The following is a 19,888-nucleotide window of genomic DNA, read 5'->3' as shown; positions in this document are numbered from 1 at the left end:
ATCAAGATGCTGACAAAAAAAGAGGAACGAGTTCATATGTTTCCCTAAAATTCACCAGGTGTAAACTGTCACAACATGTTTCATAGGTAAATGAGATCGATCATCGTACAATTTTTTTACTGTAATTGACTTTACAATTTTGCGTTTTACATCACCATGCCGCCATGCGTACATTTTTCCACGTTTTACTTTACGCAAAAATATTTTTATTTCCTTCTTTTAGAAGGGCAACTAGAACTAACTTCTAAAATTTCGAAGGCGATGTTGAATCCTTAAGTTGTAAATTTGAAACATCGGTATTATAGTAACTAGCTTAACACGATTTCCCTTTTCATTAAAGCTTGGCGATTTTCTCGAGAATAAGATGTGATTGAATTTGATCACTGGGGATGTCATTCCAAAGAGAGAAAATAAAAGTAAAGGTACGCCTAAATAAAACAATCGTCAGTACATCCGTGTTTCGTACTTAGACAAGATCAGTCCAATTTGATCAATAAGAATGAATGTTGATATACGTTAAATCAAACCGACAGGCTTTTAGGAAGAGCTTGATCTAAAAGTAACATTCACTCGGTACTTTCAAATCCAATAAAAACAAATGCTTTTCTATTTTAAACCCGAAGGACATGAATACATGCGAGGCACTCTTATTTTTGCTTTTACTGTTTTCTTCTTTCACGTTTTTTCTATATCTTGTAAACACATATATTTAGCATTTTGTAAATAATTAGGAACCCAATGCTCTCCACACCATTTCCACTTGTACAAAGCGCGTAGAGAAATGCAATTTTTCTTCTGTGCGCTTTCCAAAATCATTCATTATTATTTGGTATTATCTTTCTTTGTCTTACTTTTCTTCCTCCCCCTTTCTATTCATTTTCTTTCCTTCCTTTCCTCCTGTTTTAAAATGTTTAACTGATGGCATGTGAATTTGCCAATAAAAATATTGAGAGGAGTGTCACACCCCAAACCCCTTCCCCTAGCAACGCCCTTGAACGCTCAGCCGTATGTCGGCACTGCGTCCTAAATTCGGACTTAACATTGCAAGCAACGTTTTCTAAACTATCCATAGATAATGTTGGGCGGTATTGCTAATGCTTGATGGTACATAGATTTATTTTTAATAAAAACGGGAAAAGAGGTTTTATTTCATTAAAAGTGTCCCAGCAGCCCCCCCCCCCTTCCTCATCAGTATGTTTATCATTATGCGAGTTCCCGAACGTCCCGTGTTTTTTCTTCACGTATAGAAGACCATCGCTGGTGTGGTCGCATTATTACCATTATCTGTCGTTTACATAATGTTTGTTATGTCTTGGTATTAACACTGATCTTTCATGCCTTCACTTCCATACTGCATGCGCCTTATTCCCGATTCCTTCTTTCTCTCTATCATACCCTCTTTTTCCCTTTCCCCATTTCGGCTTCTCTCGCCTTTTCCCACTTTCGTTTCAATATCTCTATTCCCAATTTATTATCAACATCCTATTGCTTTCACATTCAATTCATTTACTACATTAGCAGTTCATATTTTGTATGCTATATCGTGCTTGTTTGACGACCCTGTACACTCTTGTACTTTTCTAACAATATCGCTATTAAAAATTGCCTTTACATTATGAAGCATTGCTTGCAAAAATCTGGAAATTGCCGTCGGGCCTTTTTTTTATAAAATAAATCTCACTTTTTTTCCATAATCATTGTATTGTATTTTCAACATCATAACTCTCTTGTAAGAAACTTGAGGTAAATCCACTTGAATCTTTATGTCAAACCTCTGACAAAATTGATAATTAAAGAAAACATCTTATTTTGAGGCTCGATCGCAGCGACTCTCAACAATGTCAGAAGCACTTCATCATTGTCGAAAATCAGCCTTATACCCCCTTTTGCTTATTATGCCTCTGCTCCTTTTCAAGTCACTCCTTCCATTTTTTTTGTCTGCAGCCCCTACGCCCCTCTATCGCTCATGTCTGACTCCGTCTATCTATCTCTTCCTTTTATCTCTCCCTCGCTCGTTCTCTCTCTCTTTCGTTCCCAAATCATTTATTTATTTCCTCCCATGCCTTTCTTCACACTCTCAATTTCAATCAATAAAGACAATAATCCCGCTGCCACACTTCGGACATCGTCTGCGTGTGCGAGAGTGACATCTATTCTCGTTCACGTATTAACTGACAAACGTTCTGTCATGGTGTTATGGACGGAATTTTTGCTCAGAGGCGCACGGAGGATTCAAGTACAGAATAAATGTATTGTCTGATGTCAAATGCCCATCATGACAAAGAACGACGAAGAAGTCTCTAAAAAAAGTTATGAATGAAAACAGTAGTCTTGTTCTTCCTTCTCGGGACACACGACATAATTGCAATTTTTCATCAGCTCTGATACTATCGGACGAAACTGCTGTGCCGGTTCACCAATTTTCGACAAAGACTTCCTCGTTGCTCTTTGTCATTTTCCGAGCATTCGTAAACCAATTACTCTGTTCTTAAATCCAGGATCCTCCCCTCACAGTGAACATATTAAGAAAGATGTCATTAAAAAAAAAATCTTCAAATTTTCGGCTTCCCATAATTTTTGCACAATTTTAGACCATTGCCTAATAAGTTAAACTGGAATACAGAATACGAGATAATTTGCCCTTCTCCTGCCCCCCCCCCCACACCTCCACCTCAATTTCCTATTGCGCTCTCTACTGCTCGTATAGTTTCATCCTACAGGCGATCATTGACGGGTTTAAAGAAACGCTTAAATCATAATTGATATCTACTGTTTGGAAAACAAACACAACCTGTCTAACCGAGGACCCCTTACCCCACCTTATATGACACCGATCCTCGTTGCCTGAGGACCTTGTAAACAGAGATCAAGTATTATATTCCAATTCTTTATTTGAATAGGGTTCTCTAAGCCTACGTTGCGCATAGCGCGTATATTTTTCCTCCTAAATTGTATGGAAAGCCAAAGATGTGCACGTTGCCAATGTGGAACGTCAATAGGAATAAAATCGCGTAAGCATTTATGATCTGACTGGCCTCATATATTGAGATACGAGCTACAAAAAATATCACCAAGTAATAAAATAAGTACCAAAATGCATCTAAAATCAAACTGAATGGTATTTAATTCTATGGAATGCCAAAAGGTGTTTATATTGCCATAAAACATTCAAGAATATTAAAAGGAACTTTATTGAGAATGAATATGTCGATCGCGTAACCATTTATGGCCCGACTGGCCTAATGAATCCTTATTTGAGATACTAACATGTAAAAAAGAATAACACCAAAAACTAATTTAAAAAATTTTAAAATGTACCTAAACTCCAACTGGATGATAATGAAATATAATGTTGTATGATACATTGTGTAAAAACCTATTTTAACAAACCGGTCTTTTACAATGTCTAAATTTTATCCCATGTAGCTATAAAAATCTCATATAAGGTTGCTGCAGTTTTCTGCGATCTAAGAAAGTAATAAAAAAAGAAATACAGTAATAAAACCAACAAACTAAAACAAAAGCAATAAAAGTGGCATTTTGATAAGAAAAGTACAGAGAACGCCAAGGTTGAGACTACAGAAGTAATCGAAATTTCATCAACTTGTAAAATTGACCCAAACAATAAAATGCTGTTTATTCTGCAAATTGAAAAAAAAATGAAGGATTTTGCTATAATACCCAATACCAAGAAAGAGAGCTCGATGCACTCTGGCGTTGTTTATTGCAAATGTGGTGGACATGCCGAAAACAAAACACAAGAAAGTCACGGTCTGGAGAAGCAAATCGGAAGCGATGACGAGTCGGTTGATGGGCTTGGCGGTCGAACGCCGTGTAGTATTATAGCAAAAAGGACATTGTGGTCATGTTCTTTTAACTGCAGTAACGCCTTTCTGGCACGAATGCTCAATTCATGCTCAGCAATCCTCTTATTCCGAATAGTTTTTCTCTATTACTAATGAAAGCTGAAGAGGAAAACAACGGCATTTCCTTATTTTCCGATCGATTTCAAATCACCATGTGCTGTAAGATCAATAAGCAGTATAAAGCTGCTAGCAAAGTCACCGGTACTGTTTTCTTCTCGAAATACTAGATGTGTCGCTGACCGTTTAGCGACGTAGTACCATGATGAAATAGGGAAATCATTTCAAGGAATACATTCTTGCCATGTGCCCATTTACCTCACCTGGGTTCAGTGCAGCAAAATCTATATCGAATTCTTGCTGAAAGAAATTACGCCATGGATGGAATTTGAACTCACGACCCTCTGTTCAAGTTCGGAAGGCTGATTCATATTTGTGAAGAGTAATCATAATTACGAAAAGATTTCAGTGGCGTTATCAGTGGCGTACCGTGGGTCACGGCATTGGGGGACACAAGCAAAACATTTTGAGTGGCAGCGCGAAGCGCGCTCACTTGCCAGGTTCACTGACCTAATGTTAAGGACTATGCCATTAAACGGATATGTATCTTATTGATCAAATAATGCGAGCGCGAGCTGAAAAAAAATTGATATTCACACCTAAAAAAGGGACATTATAAGCAATTTTATTATCACGATTCTTACCTGTCTCACTAAGCAAACATAAGAACATACATATTTCACTAACCAATGCGAGTGCGAAGCGCGAGCTGTAATTTTTTGATATTCAGACCAGAAAAATTGACATTTTAAGGACTGTTTTAAGGAATTCATGAAGAGCAGACATATCTTACTGATCCACTAAATGCCAACGTAAGCATAGACAATAAAACAGACGAAATAGTTAACACAAAATAAGAGCATAGTGGATGGCGTAAAATAAAATTAAAGGTAAGATGAGAAAGAGGGAGCAAAATTCAAAAGGCCGCATTAAAACGCAAGATCATAATTTTATTTTTCTTCATATCCTATCGCTATTTCTCCACTACTCAAATTCTATTTAATATTTTCTTTCATTCTATTTAAAATTTACTTTCACTTGAAAAAAAAGCATGTGGATGATAAAGATCTCCATTTAGTTTAGTCGATGGGTTGAAAGGTTACCAATTGATAGCAACGAAGTCGAAAACTAAACATCTATTTCAACCCTTCCTTTGTTTTTTTTTATGAAGCCCGGCACACGCGTTCAGACTACGACGCGATTTTTCAATGAATCGCATTTTGCATTAAATCTGAAAGTGCAAAGAAGAAAAAATATTTGATTTAAAATTTAGAACAATGTTAGCAATACTCAAGTCAGAATTCTGCTTTGCTGCAAGCCATGTTGCTCGGGTAGTGTCCAAATCGGCTTCAAATCGCAGCCGATGATGACGTCATTAAACTTTGGAGTTGAATTTGCTTGTATTCCTACATAGAGGCTCGAAATTTCGTTTTTTGGTTGGAATGTTCATATCAAATGTTATTACAATTTCTCTGAAATTCGCCTGGCTTAATTATGTATACACATATATTAATCTGCAACAATAAGAACGGCCCTCAAAAGGGCATATATCGACAGTTCTATTCCAATAATATTGACGGTTTTCCCGCTCAAAATAAGCGTGGGGTCGTATCTGGATTATTAGATCAAGTTATGTTTGCATCTGTACTATTTTCTGATTTTCGACTGAATTATCGAGAGTGCGTTCAAAATTAAATCAATTTCGGTGATAGAGAAATCCTCTCTTTTCCCGAGGCTATCCAAGTTATTACAAATTTCTGCAATTTTTTCTGACCTACAACTTCTTTCTGGTAAATTATATGTACCGTTGAACGCACTTTTTTTAATAATCAGAACAGGTTGCTACGTGCTAAGTTTGAAAAAAAAAATGAGAATGGAAAACAATATTCAATGAATTCGTTCGGATGAGTGAGTCATTCCTCATGGATTCTCATTCTCAAAATACAAAGCATCATTTAAAGAATATTCAGGGTAAATTATCATTCTTAATGTGCCAGGTTGGAATCTGTCTTGATAGAAAATAATCTGTAGGACCTAAAATTTTATCTCAAAAATTACATTTATCTCCTTTAATATTAATATTATCATTTTTTTTATAACATTATCATCATTAATCATTACCGTGATTCATGAATTGCCTTAAATTTGAGACGCACCCCCCTCACGAGCATTCCATACTATCGCGATAATAATAATAATAATAATAGATGCTTATATAGCGCATAATATTCGACAGAATCTCTGCGCTTTACAAAAGAGGTAATTAAGTCTAATACAGGTCTACTGAGAATAAAATACATAAATACTAAATAAAAAATAACAAAACATTGTAACATACATGGTACTTTTCCTAAACAAAATAATCTAACCTGAGAACAAGTATGTTTTTAAAGATTTTAGAAAGGTGGAAGTACATGTGATGGCCCTCAGATTATTAGGCAGTTTATTCCACAGTACATGTGCTGCTGACTGAAAGGCACGATCACCAAATGAACATGTTTTAGACGTTGGTACAGTTAATAAATTCTGGCTAGAAGAGCGGAGATTTCTTTGTGGGACATATTCAGTAATCAGATTATACAGGTACAATGGGGACTTACTAACTAATGTTTTATGACATATTGCTATTATCTTGAAAACAATTCTCTTCTGTACAGGCAACCAATGCAAGTGCGACAACAGGGGCGTAAAATTGCAAAAGTCATATCCAATTTGTATACGAGACTAAAGTCGCTTAAATCCACTATAGGTCTCCAACGACTAAATAATAAAATCATGAATGGCATCTTCATGAATCTTGATACTTATACTCTACAGTTTCAATTCGGATCCTGTCTAAACTATTCGAGCAAACCCGACGTCCTCGGCTTATGGAAAGGGCTCAGTTGATTTGTGGTAGCACACTTTTCATAAATCAGTATCGGAACTGTTCTCACAGGCGACCGATTATCCATCTCCGATGAATAGCTATCCATTGCCGTTCACCTTTTAAAATCCTCGGTGTATGATAAGAGCGTCTTCATGCGATTGGTAGCATGAATTAAAGCTCATATTTGGCTCGGAAACAAACAGGAATTGGATGGAAATTAAGCAGGATTTTGAGTAAATATTATGGTGGAAACGTGAAGCAACGAGCATGAAGACCTACGCAAAATACCAATTATCTTCGAATGTGTCGATAATTATATAACAAGTCTGGGCTGAAAATGAATGCAACACAACAACAAAATAATTTCCAAATTCATTGTAAACTAAAATGAGGAGAACGACTGCCTTCACCTTTCACTTCACCTTTTTCTGATTTTTTTATATATTTTACTCAATGTTTGAAACTTGAATAGAAATAAAGAGTGCAATTCCCCATTTGTTTTTCGTTTTAATCGATTTATGCAGTCCTTATTTCTCGTTTAATAGGAGATCAACTCATTATATCAACAAAATTAAAATCAGAAATTCAATATTCTTGTCAATATGAGTCTGCACTGGACCCCGGGGGGGGGGGGGCGTTCAGCCTTTTGCTTAGAAGCATTCATGCTTTCTTAGCAATCAGGTAAAAAAAATCATCACAACCACTACCACCTACGTCATTCAGGTGTAACAATAACAATGGTAATGATTGATAAAAGTTCATGTCCGGACCATAGTTTAAATAATATATTTTGAGAACACGTTATAAGGACAAGCATAGACGAGACAAGAGTACATTTTACCGGCAATGAATGCGTACTTCTCGTGTGAATGTGCCACAAGGCTAATGGTAAAAGTCATTCTAGTCGCTTCTGTAATTGCCCCTCGGGAACTCCCGTGCTTTGTGCGTTGATATTGGAAATTGAAATGTCATTTCAAGGTTTTTCAAAGTGCTGTTTCTTTAAAGCTTTAGCAAACCATTATATCATTCAACCCACACATACTGTCATGTCACTAATGATTTACTATAGGTTGGTTTATACATTAAATTGAAATGAAAATGATTATAGAAAAACATAGTGATATTAGCCGCAGCAGGAGTAGAAATACTGTTGTTGTAGTAATATTGTAGTAGTGGGGAGAGGAGCTTGAGGGCCATGTTCCCCCCCAAAGGTAGTATAACTATTTGTAGTAGAAGAAGTAGTATAAATGGAGGTGTTAGTAGTAGAAGTATTATTATTATTATTATCACACTGTAACAACAAATTTGGTAAAATTTTAACCAGCACGAGGGTAATTATGTGTCCAACCAATTTGAGGGCAATATTTTACCCAAAGCGGAAAGTATATTGTCCAGTAAGGTAAAAAATAAGCAGCAATTACTTTAGAATGGGCAGAATTTTCATCACACTGGATGAATAAAAATGCCAAAAATAAATGCCCATTGCTGGTTGGACACATGATTACCGTCATGGAACATTTTTACCCAATATTCTTTTAGAATGTAGTAGTAGTAGTATAGTAGAAGTTAGTAGCAGTAGAAGAAGTATTAATAGATGGTAGAAGTAGTAGTAGTAGTAGTAGTGATAGTAGTAGTGGTAGTAGTAGTAGTAGTAGTAGTAGTAGTAGTAGTAGTAGTAGTAGTAGTAGTAGTAGAAGTAGTAGTAGTAGTAGTAGTAGTAGTAGTAGTAGTAGTAGTAGTAGTAGTAGTAGTAGTAGTAGTATAGCAATATAGCAATAGTACACATGTATAGTAAAAATTAGTAGTACAGAAAACACAAGCTTTGAGTCTTCCCCGCCAATCATAGCAAACATCATAGGCCCGGGGATCATAGGTACCACAAGTAGAAGTAGTGACTATTTCCCCAAATCATAAGAAAACAAATACACTGTTCTATTGTGGATGAATATAGAGTTTTTGGAAAGTTATTGCCTAGTTATGTTTTTAATGCAGCATGTCTCCTGAAGCTGCAAGACATTTCCATACAATTCCTCTAAATCAATTGAATTTATGATGTGTACATGTGTTCTGAAATCAGAACTGTGCTATTACAACTTGAGTTACTAAAAGATGAAAATAAATTGTAAATTCCGCAAAAAATCTATTCCATCTTTTTTTCTCTCGTTTCCTAAATAATTGAGATCGGTCATTGGCAAATAGTTTTAGAACGAACTGAAATGATTGATCATGTTTATGGCGCCAAACCGCAGAAATCATCGCCGATCACAAATTAAATCATCAATATTCAATAGTATCTGAATGAGTGTTTTCCTTAAGTGCTTCAAGATTCATTAATGGAAGAATGATATATAATTTTGCAAGTTCTCGATTGGTTTTTACCGTTTCTATTATTTGCAATTTACATTATTGAATCAGTGACAATTGTACTTTCTTGATCAATTTTGAGCAAACTAGACCTAAAGCGGAAAACCTTTGTTTTAAAGTGCATTATCTGTTCTACTCGCTGTCACATCTATTCAAGTTGATTTTATGCATCTATTCAATTACGCTTGCCAGACAATTTAAGTATTTTCAAATTCCTGTATCTCATTAAAATGAAATCGATTTAATTGTTCGATGTTGAACAAAACTATATTTCCATGATAAATAGAGACAGAAGTAAATAATTCTAGAGAGATATCGTTTACGTCTCCAGCAGAATATCATGTCGGCTAAATGTTGATCCTGGCTCACACCTTTGCGTTTTGACTTGAGTTTATCCGAGGAATGCCCGAACGCAGAAAAACGCAAAACAACGCAACGAAATGAACTCATACTACGAGGTTAATACAGCAGAGGCCTTGCGCTCTTTCTCAAGTTAGTTTGAACGCAATATCGAAATCCACGCAGGCAAAGACGACTTGCATCCAACGAAAGCGAGCAAGACTGAGCACGAACGGGCGATAATTAGATATAAATAATGACAAGATCAACAACAAAATCAGAGTCAATATTAGAAAACAGCATCAAACAGACAGCAACAACCACAATCTCAATGGCAAAAGTACCAACATCATCAACGGAAGAGAATATCATAATCATCACTGATGTGAATATAATTTCGATCTGAGCCCCGTTACATAAAGCTTAGCGATTGATCGTGGGCCTAATTTTTATGATTGATTATAATGCAATAACAATGGAATTGATCGTTGAAATCACTGCTACGGTCAGTCGCTGAGCTTATGTTACGGTGCTCCGGGCCCCGTCTTACAAAAAGTTGCGATTGATCCGATCGATGGACGGCCAGCAACGTCAACATCTATTACGCATGTTTGTTCAAAATATTTTCTATGATGTATATTCATGCATTCATTGTTTTCTGGAAAATTCACTGTGCTTCTCTTTATTTACAAAGGACATTGTGTATATTTCCTGTAGAAAAGATTATGACACTGATGGATTTCCATAGAGTTACGACTGATTGGATCGATCGTAACTCTTTGTAAGACGGGGCCCTGGTCTTACCTGGGTATCAGCTTGATCGGACGCATGAGGGCGTAGAGTCAGCCTGTAGCCTGGCAGAATATCCTCTCTCTCGTTCACGTGCTCGAGGCCGAGGATGATGGCCTTCCGCTGACCCTGTCCACCAGCCCACGACCCGGACATCGGGAACAACCCCAGCAGGTAGATGTCCTGCAGGAAGTACTGATACTCCTCTGACGTGGTCGTCATCGAAGTCGTGTAAGCAGTCGCCGTCATCGCATGCGGGTAGTTGGTCGCGTCAGCAGTAGATGGCACCACGACGGATGTGACGTTGCCATTGGATGCGGAGAACGATGCCAATATGATAAGTAGAAAATTGACGCATGGACTGCATGTTGCACGTTGCGTCAAGAATTCCATGATTTGTTGATGAATATGTTCAGATCTACTGAAGATAGGCGAAATATATCCGCACACTTGGGTTAGAGTAAAGTTAAACTTAAGAATCGGGATTCTTTCATAAAAGTCTATTGGTACTGATACCAATATGTCAGCAAGGCTGTTAGCAGCGTTTAATAATCGTATTCCCAAAGTTGACACAACAATACTGAGAAGTTATTACAAAATGTCGAACACTCATATGCAGAATTTGACTATGTATACGCAGAACTTTTCTCGCATTTCGGAATTATGAGATTGATTATCCGAGCTTGGGACCTCGGTCACAATCAATTTCTTGCAATAACGTGTATTTTGATTGTATAGATTACATTAAAAGGCAGATCGCTTTTTATACTGCTCCCGAAGGACACCTTCTTTGACCGGATAGTGGTAGTGAACTTGATAACCTTGGTCGCAAAGACAAGCGCTACGAATCCATATACGTCCGTTGGGACGAAGTCCAGCGCATATCACTTGCGCTTTGAATGTATGCCCAACACGCTGTTGTAGTCTTGACACATTTAGATCAACCACGTGGTACAGCTGGAACAATATAAACTTTTGTTATGGTCATCTAAAAAAAAGACCGCCCACTTGTAGATCATCGCTTTCCGCCCAAGAAGGACAACGCTGTTACAGTAAACGGACTTTAGATCTTCCGCGAGTAGATGGTCTCTAGTCGGATGTTACCATGCTGTTGCTCTGGAACACATTCAGAAATGAACATTCAGTTTCACGTAGCATCGTTAACACTGTCAATGGAAAGAGAAAACGGATATTAGAGAAAAAATACTTGAATGTCCATATTTTGTACAAAATATTTTATACACAACACGCTTTATATATTCTATAAGTACTCGTTTAGACACGGTTTGCGGTCGACCTAAAGCTATGCTTATTGGCTGCACATTGGCAGCACACTTATTTGGATAGTATCTGTAAAACTTGCGTGTTATACAATAGTGTGGCCTGTATTGTCAAAATTAGCACGTAGCTTATTGTACAAAATCAGAAAACTCATCATATTCAAACATGCTTCTTTTGGTATTGGCTTAACTCTCACCGTTCATATTCCCTACTCACTTAATTATCTCTCGTGATTCATTCTTATCGACCTAAAATCACTATATTTTGACAATTACGTGTGACTGATCATACCGAGCAGATAATTAAATGGAAATCGATTTGACATTTGATTTTCTTTATTCATAGTCCATGTTTATATCCCCATGATTACAAAACTGGGAAATCATCACGTTTTGCAGAAAATTAACTCATATGTTTTCGTGATTAAAAGCTGCCATACTCTTTCAGGGTTCAATAAAGTCACAACCGTTTTAAGCAACGCAAACATGTAATTCTCATCTTGATGGTAATCTCTGCCTTTTATGATTTCAGTTCAAAATTGGTGCATAAATCTGTATGGATCAATGTGGTTCAATAAATTGTACAACAAAAGTCATGAACAAAAAAATAAAGCCTTCGAAACGATCATAGCGTTGAGCCGTGACGGTTTACAAAATCAACAGATACCACTTAAATATATGAATTATGGAAAATTGCTGCTCGTCATTGTTATATAGCCTATGAATTGATTGAACCAAATATTGAGATGTATTTTGCCAACTAACGTACATGCTTTATCAGAGGCGTCGATCCGGGGGGGGGGGGCAGGGAGGCGATCGCCCCACCATTGAAAATATTGGGGGGGGGGCAAACATATCGTTTTGCCCCCCCCCCTCCAATAATTCCTCATGTGCAAAAATAAAATAAGATTGTAATATTACACAGAAATCAGCAAGCGAGATTGAAATACACAACTCGTTCTTTATTTAAAATCGTACTCATAATGTCCGCTTTTCAGATTGGAATATAAAAATTTTCAGCTCGCGCTTCGCGCGCGCATCATTTCTGTAGCAAAAACCCATACTTTTCATGATTAAATAGGTGAATAGAATGTCCCGTTTTCAGTTCTAAACCTCAAAAGAAATCCCACTTCGATTTGCGATAAACTTTTGTTGGATATATATCTTGTTCTTTATTAAAAAGTCCATTAAACTGTCAATTTTTTCAGATCGAAATATCCAAATTTTCAGCTCGCGCTTCGCGCTCGCATCTATTGTTCTTTTGAATACCCATCTTAATCATTGGTAACAAAAATGCTTAGAATATCAAGCTTTCAGGTCAGAATATAAAGAAATTTCAGCTCGCTCTTGGCACTCGCATTATCTGTTTAGTGAGATATGTATCCTCCTCATGAGTTACTACAAACAGTTAACAGTTTCCTGCTTTCAGGTCAGTATATACTAAATATTTTCAGCTCGCGCTTCGCGCTCGCATATATTTGTTGGTGAGATATGTATCTCTTTCTCATGAGTCATATATATGAAGAGCTCACTTGCAAAAGGGGTTAGGTCCATTTTTTCATCAAATTAGATTTTTATGTCTCAATGTATAGATTTTTAGTAGCTCTATAAGATGATACCAAAGAAAAGTTTAAATTCCTATTAAAAAGTGAACTAAAATGGCAAAGAAAAATTACCTTTTTTTTCAAAAGGTGTTAGGTCAATTTCAGTTTAGTTGCAAAAAGGTTTAGATCCACACAGAATTTTTTTTAAAGAATATCTTGCAAAAATATGAAGACAGGTAGATTTTTTATACCCAATTTTATGTTCTCATGGTACGGTATCATGAAAACCCAGTTTCGCACAAGAATATTGCAATATGGGAGAATTAAAAAAATGATTTTCTTGGAGTGGACCTAACCCCTTTTGCAACTAAACTCTTCTGAAGAACTAATTTGTCAAAAGGGGTTAGGTCCACTTTTTATAACTTCTATTGTTTTCTGTCTCTAAACCTGTAATTTTTTTGTCACTCTGATGATACAAAAGAAAATTTGAAATTCAAATGAAACGGGAATGAAAGTGGCAAAGAAAAATCACCTTCTTAATCAAAAGAGATTGGATTCATTTTACTTTACTTGCGAAAGGGGTTAGTTCCACAATTATATATTTTTTTTTAATATATAGAAAAAAATTGAAAACAGGTAGATTTCTTTTATACCCATCAGGGTAGTACATCATGACAATTTAGTTTCTCATAAGAATATTGCAATAAGTGAGAATAAAAACATGGTTTTTCTCGGAATGGTCAAAAGTGGACCTAACCACTTTTGAAAATAAACTCTTCATATATAATTATATATATATATAGGCCTATGTGTGTGTGGGTGAGTTTGTTTGTTTTGTATGATCAAGCGTGCCTTTGGAACATTGATTCATGATTTTGCCCCCCAATCTGAAAAATGGATCGACGCCCCTGTGCTTTATAGCTTTCGAAAAAAAAGTGTAGATGAAAAAACCAACACAAAGATATAGCGTGAGAGAAAAATTGTAAACGCACAAGTCAAGAAAAAAAAGATCATTTGCCTACAAGTCGTACATTCCTACCCCCATACACTCTAAAAAATATTGGGTAAAAGTGTTCCATGGGGGAAATTATGTGTCCAACCAAAATTGGGCATTTCTTTTGGGCATTTTCATTAATCCAGTGTGATGACTTTTTCTAGAATAATTGCTGCTTATTTTTTAACCTTACTGGACAATATACTTCCCACATTAGGTAAAATATTTCATAAAATTGGTTGAAAATATGCACATAATTACCCTCGTGGTGGTAAAATTTTACCCAATATTTGTTTACAGTGTACCCCCTTTCTCTCGCTCTCTTTCTTTCTCTCTTTAGTCTCTTGCCAATTTCTCTCATGTGTCGGATTAATGATTCGAAGCTGGTTCTCAAGACATGATGCTAAATATTGATGTGAAATAACACTTTGATATGGGTGGCTGGCAGTAATAGTACCTAGGCTATCAGAGTGAATACAGCTATAAACAAACGGAATCTGGTGCCGTGGTGGGTGTTTCATAAAGCTGTTCGTAAGTTAAGAGCGACTTTAACCCTTTGCGTGCGGACCCGCGAAACCGGATACCTCTCCCTCCGGCGGAGCCGTTTCGGTACATTGCTAGTATTTGGATCTGTGGTGGTGTTTTCCTAAACAATTGCTAATTGCGCCAAACTGAAGTATTTTCAGGATTTTTAGTAAATGTACAGATGAAAGATTAGACATTTTTTTTTCTAGAAATGAAGGTTTCGCTTCTCAAATCAATAGAATAGTTAAGAAATTTTATAGGAAATAGTCGTATTATTTTGTCAAATCTTCGCTTTTTCCCAAGTCAATAGGCACTGTGTACAAAAATGCGTAAGGGCAATCAGCACGCGCGGACGGGTCGGGTTCGATCGATACCGCTTTGTTGTCTGCTCTAGTGCTTCTTCCATGCCTATTGTCACGCTACTCAAGAATGGTGTCTTTAGCCCCTTGTATAGAGATCATTTGCAAAGTGTATAATTACGACGATAATCCGTTTTGGGTGAAATCACAGCATACCAAATATCCTTTTTTTCCAGAACGAATACAAAAGGGCAAATATTCCCTTGCAAGTACAATGATGATGCTGCTGCCTAACGAAAGTCCGAAACTGTGATCTTTGGCTTCTGGGCTTTAAGACGGTGGCCTCAATGTTCCACCAGAAATCGCCCCTTCAGTTTCATTTTTTCATGAATTATTGTTTGTAATAAAAAAAAGTTTTGTTCCTGAAGATGAAACGCGAAGTCCATAAACTTGTGATTTTGTTTTGGCCGGATCACCCCCCCCCCACATCCAGCTAATCTATAATTCTGTATAAGTAAACATTCATGCAATAGCAAAAGCGCATATTATGGTTTACATTATACCTTTTGGATCTATTTCTTTTTCCCCTCTCATTCTGTCGTTTCATCATTCTCCTTTACATGTATCTCGATTTGCATTTTCTATTCTTTTTTTTAAATCTCACTTACAACTTCTTCCATCCCTATGTGTATCATCACCTAGGGGAAATTGTATTTTTTATGACGAAAGCACTGTCATGCTCAAGAAGAAAACGTTCTTGCCATGTCTTAAGCGCCTGCATGTTTTGTCAATAAGTGAGTAAACATTTGCTTTATAAAAAAATTACTGTCGTAATATGAAAAACAGTATTCCTAAGAGCTTTTTGTATTGCTGAATACGAAAAGCATTCAGTGGGTCATCCTGACGAAATACACTAATCTTCCTTTTATTCAGGGCGTCAACTGGCTATTTGTCTCCTGCTCTTCTGAAAAATTAAAGGAATTTGTTTGGGCGTCCGCCATGACTTTCTTTTGTTTGGGGAGTGCCGAGATCAAGAACTGGTGGACGTTTTCATTTTCAAAAGAGCAGGGGATAAAAGGTGTTCTAAATTGCTTTATTTTCTGCTTATTTCCTTTGAAATAGAAGACAAAAATAAGAGCAATAAGATGAGAGAACGAGAGAAAGCGGGGTGGGGGGGTTCAAAAGTGTACCAGGGGCCCGTTTTAAAAAGCTACTGAAATCCTTCTATCATTGACTGGTGGATTGTAAATTTGTTTAAATTATTTCACGTTTGTCAATATAAAATGTGCATGTATTTTATAAAACGGTACCAATTAGGGATTTCCTCGTTATCCCTTCCTCTGGTTTCTAACCTGTAACTGAAGGTATTTTCTACGGCTTTCACTCCCTTTCTTATATCTATCGTCTTTATATATCCCCATATCTGTATCCTCTTCCTTCTCCCCGATTTGGATACCCGCCCCCATCCCCCTCAATCCTTTCTATTTTTCTTCTCAGTACCTGTCATTTTACATTACATCTTACGTCACCCCCCCCCCCCTGTCTCTCTTCAGCGGAAACGGTTCCGAGACTATGCCTTGATTTTGCCAACTTGTATTTATCGGAGATGGTTGCATTTGTGGGCCTCTCGTCCAATTGCATCGTGGTCATCATGTCGAAAATTTAGCCCCCCCCCCCCCCGTTTCTCAAATAATATCCCGAAAAACCTTTTAAAATCACTATTGTAACTGTCACTTCACAATAGATTTAATATAATCTTCCATTTTCTATATTGATAACGTACACGTAGGTAGAAAAAGATCCCAAAAGACAAAATGATGATGAGGATCATCGTATAAAAATGCATGACTAAACTATTTTTTGTGAACTTGGGGCTTAGGATAATGGCAAGACAGAGGCCTCAAACTTTTACTAAAAGTAATTTTTTAATTTTTTCATTAATTATCTGTCTCATTTAATTCGATTTTCCACGCAGCTATGATAATAACATAATTTTGGTCCTGAAGTTTGCGCACCGGTATTCAATTTGTAATATCCTGAAATTATTTCAGAGTTAAACGAGTAAAAGTGGCTAAAATTGTAAGTCTGAAATCATACCTCCCAACTCTCTTCTTGTCACTTTCTTAACTTCTTTATTTATCTTTTCCCTTAAAAAAGCCATGCTAGCAATTACTGAAAGTAAGAGAAAGTATTTTTTCTTAAATAAATTATAGCCTACGCAATAAAAAGTTTTTTTTATTTGTTCTTTCGTTTTGTTCTATTTTCAATTTGTCTCCTTGGTTTCACAACCGAAAACAAAGTAATAAATAAATTATAAAAAAACATTCCTAATAGTTAGAATTCATTTTTGTCTTTATCGTTCTAATCATTTTATTTAATAGTACAGAGGCTGCAGAGTTGGTAGGAAGTTTCAGTCCTCACCCCTTTCAGCAAACATGTACAAAAAATCCGAAGTCTATATAAATTTGTGATTTTTTTGGCAAGTCCACTCCCTCCCACATTCAGCTCAACCCCTCCATTATCAAAACACTCAGCGGCCCCTGTTTTTTATTTAAAAAATCAGATATTTTGGTTTATATGCTAACCAGGGTAAGCGCCCCAAATGTTTGCCCTAAAGGAAACAATTTTTTCTATATGAAATCTTTTCTACCGCGCAATTCGCCCGTAAAAAAAGAAATTCGCGAAAAAGTAGGAAAAAAAAAAATGGGTCGGTATTAACCTTTTTTTGTGGGGGGGGGTGTAGGTCACACATGAATAAAAGTTTGTAGGATTGAGAGGGTTCTGTCTGGTGACACGCAGGCAAACATGTTTTCTTTATAGAAATCTTTCCCAAAAGACAACGTAATCTTTCCCAAAAGATAACGTAATTTCTCATAATATATCATTCTATTTCCTCCATTGCTGTCCCTGTATAACATAATTTTTTTATTTTTTATTTTGGTTTGGATGCTAACCATGGTTAACATCTCAAATGCGATTTTTTAAATATTTTATCATTATTTTTTTTTGGGGGGGGTCGTATAGGGGAAAAAACTTGCCGGGACGGTCTTTATTCTTATCTTTTCTACCGCGTTACTCGCAATTAAAAACAGAAAATAGGAGAGAGGAGACAAACAAGCAATATTAGAGTGTAAAGGTCAGAATATTTCCGTCGGGGGGGGGGGGGGGAGCTAGGTCAAACAATAATAATAAAAAGTCATCAGTTTGACAAGGATCTGAGGACATAGTTGCTACAAACAAACGTTTAGGGATTTTTTAAAGTAATCTAACAAAAAAAATTAAGTCATGTTGTTATTCGTTTAAGTATATCATGGAATTTTAGCAAACGCGCACTTGTCTATTCCCGGTTTTATCTTTGTCTCTCATTCTCTCTCGTTCTCCGTGACATATAAACATTTTTTTCTGTAATTTCCCTAAATGATTCTTATTTCATTGTCATATGCATCATCACCCAGGGGGAGCGCTTTTATGCAAAATGAATCACTGACCGATGTCATAAGCACCTGTTTTGTTGGTAATTGAGACAATTTTATTTCTTTTTTTTAGATAAGGTATGTTGGTCGGAAAAAAGTATTCATAAAAACTTTTTGTATTGCTAAGTACGAAGAGCATTCAATAGGTAATCTTGCCGATAAACGCTAATCTTCCTTTTGTTCGGGGCGTTGACCATCTGCATCCTGCTCTTTTCGGAAGGAATTTGTTTGAGTGGCCGCCCATACATTCTTTTGTTTGGGTAGTGCCGATATCATGAACTACATGGACGTTTCCCTTTTGAAAAGAGCAGAAGATGAATGGTGTGCTAAACTGTTTTCTTTTCTCTATTTTTTTTTAGAATAGTAGAGAAAAATAATGAGAAGAGGGATGATGGGGAGGGAAAAAGTTCAAAAGTGCACCGCGATCAGCTCGAAGTACTAAAAAGACATTACAAGCTTTTTGTTTTTCTGAAAATACAATCGATCGATGAAACCAAAGAGATATCATTCTATCTAGAGTGATATCTTCTTGATGAAACAAAAAAGACGAAAATGGTAAATAAACGCGTAGGCTATTACGTGACGATCTTCCAGAAAAGATTTTAGCTTATCTTTCAGAACAACGATATGGATCAAATCACGTGATCAAAACAAATCACGTGATCAGAAAAAAATCACGTGATCAGGCCTAGTGTGCGCGCGCGTACGTGCACGTCACAAGATTTATCCTCCCCGTCTGACTCCAACGAAAAATTCGGGTAAAGTTGAAATGATTTCCTATTTTGGGGATTTTTCTCCACGTAGCTGTATATTTTTTTCATTTGATTATCGAAATAGGTTTATAAAGGAAATAGTGGGAAAGGTTTTAGTACATAACAATTACGAAAAAGCTGATAAACTTTATCGAATTAAACCAAACAAATCTCGGCTTCTGTAGAAGCCCGTCGTAGCTAAGTGAACAACTCGCTGGGCTTCTGTGGAAGCCCGTCGCACGCAAAGGGTTAAGAACAACTGGTGATCCTTTCTTGTGGTGAATGGTAAGCATAACAATGTTCATTGACAATGGTTTAGCGCATAAGAAAGGATCACCAGTCGTTCTTAAAGTCGCTCTTAACTTACGAACAGCTTTATGAAACGGGCCCCAGAACTGTTATGAATTCTATGACACCATTTGAATCTAATTCCTATCTTTTATTATTATTATTTCTGTACTAAGAATCCGATATTTCACTATTTTATCACCTTTTATTAATAACGATCTACTTCCAAATTGTTTGCAATACGCCCCAATATATACGAATAATCCCATGTGACCACAAACCCCTACATCCATACCATTTAAATTTCTCAAAAATATATACATTTCCTCGTTTTCGCGGAAGTAAAAAAAAAAATTCAGATGGGTTGTGGTAGGTAACGAGATGAAGAAAAATATCTAAAACGTATCAATTTGAATAAAGATTATTTGATCATTTTAACATTACTTCTG

The sequence above is a fragment of the Lytechinus pictus genome, chromosome 1 (genome assembly GCF_037042905.1).
Source record: "Lytechinus pictus isolate F3 Inbred chromosome 1, Lp3.0, whole genome shotgun sequence".
NCBI lineage: Eukaryota > Metazoa > Echinodermata > Echinoidea > Temnopleuroida > Toxopneustidae > Lytechinus > Lytechinus pictus.
The sequence above is the reverse complement of the archived record's forward strand: the minus strand, read 5'-3'. Positions refer to the sequence as shown.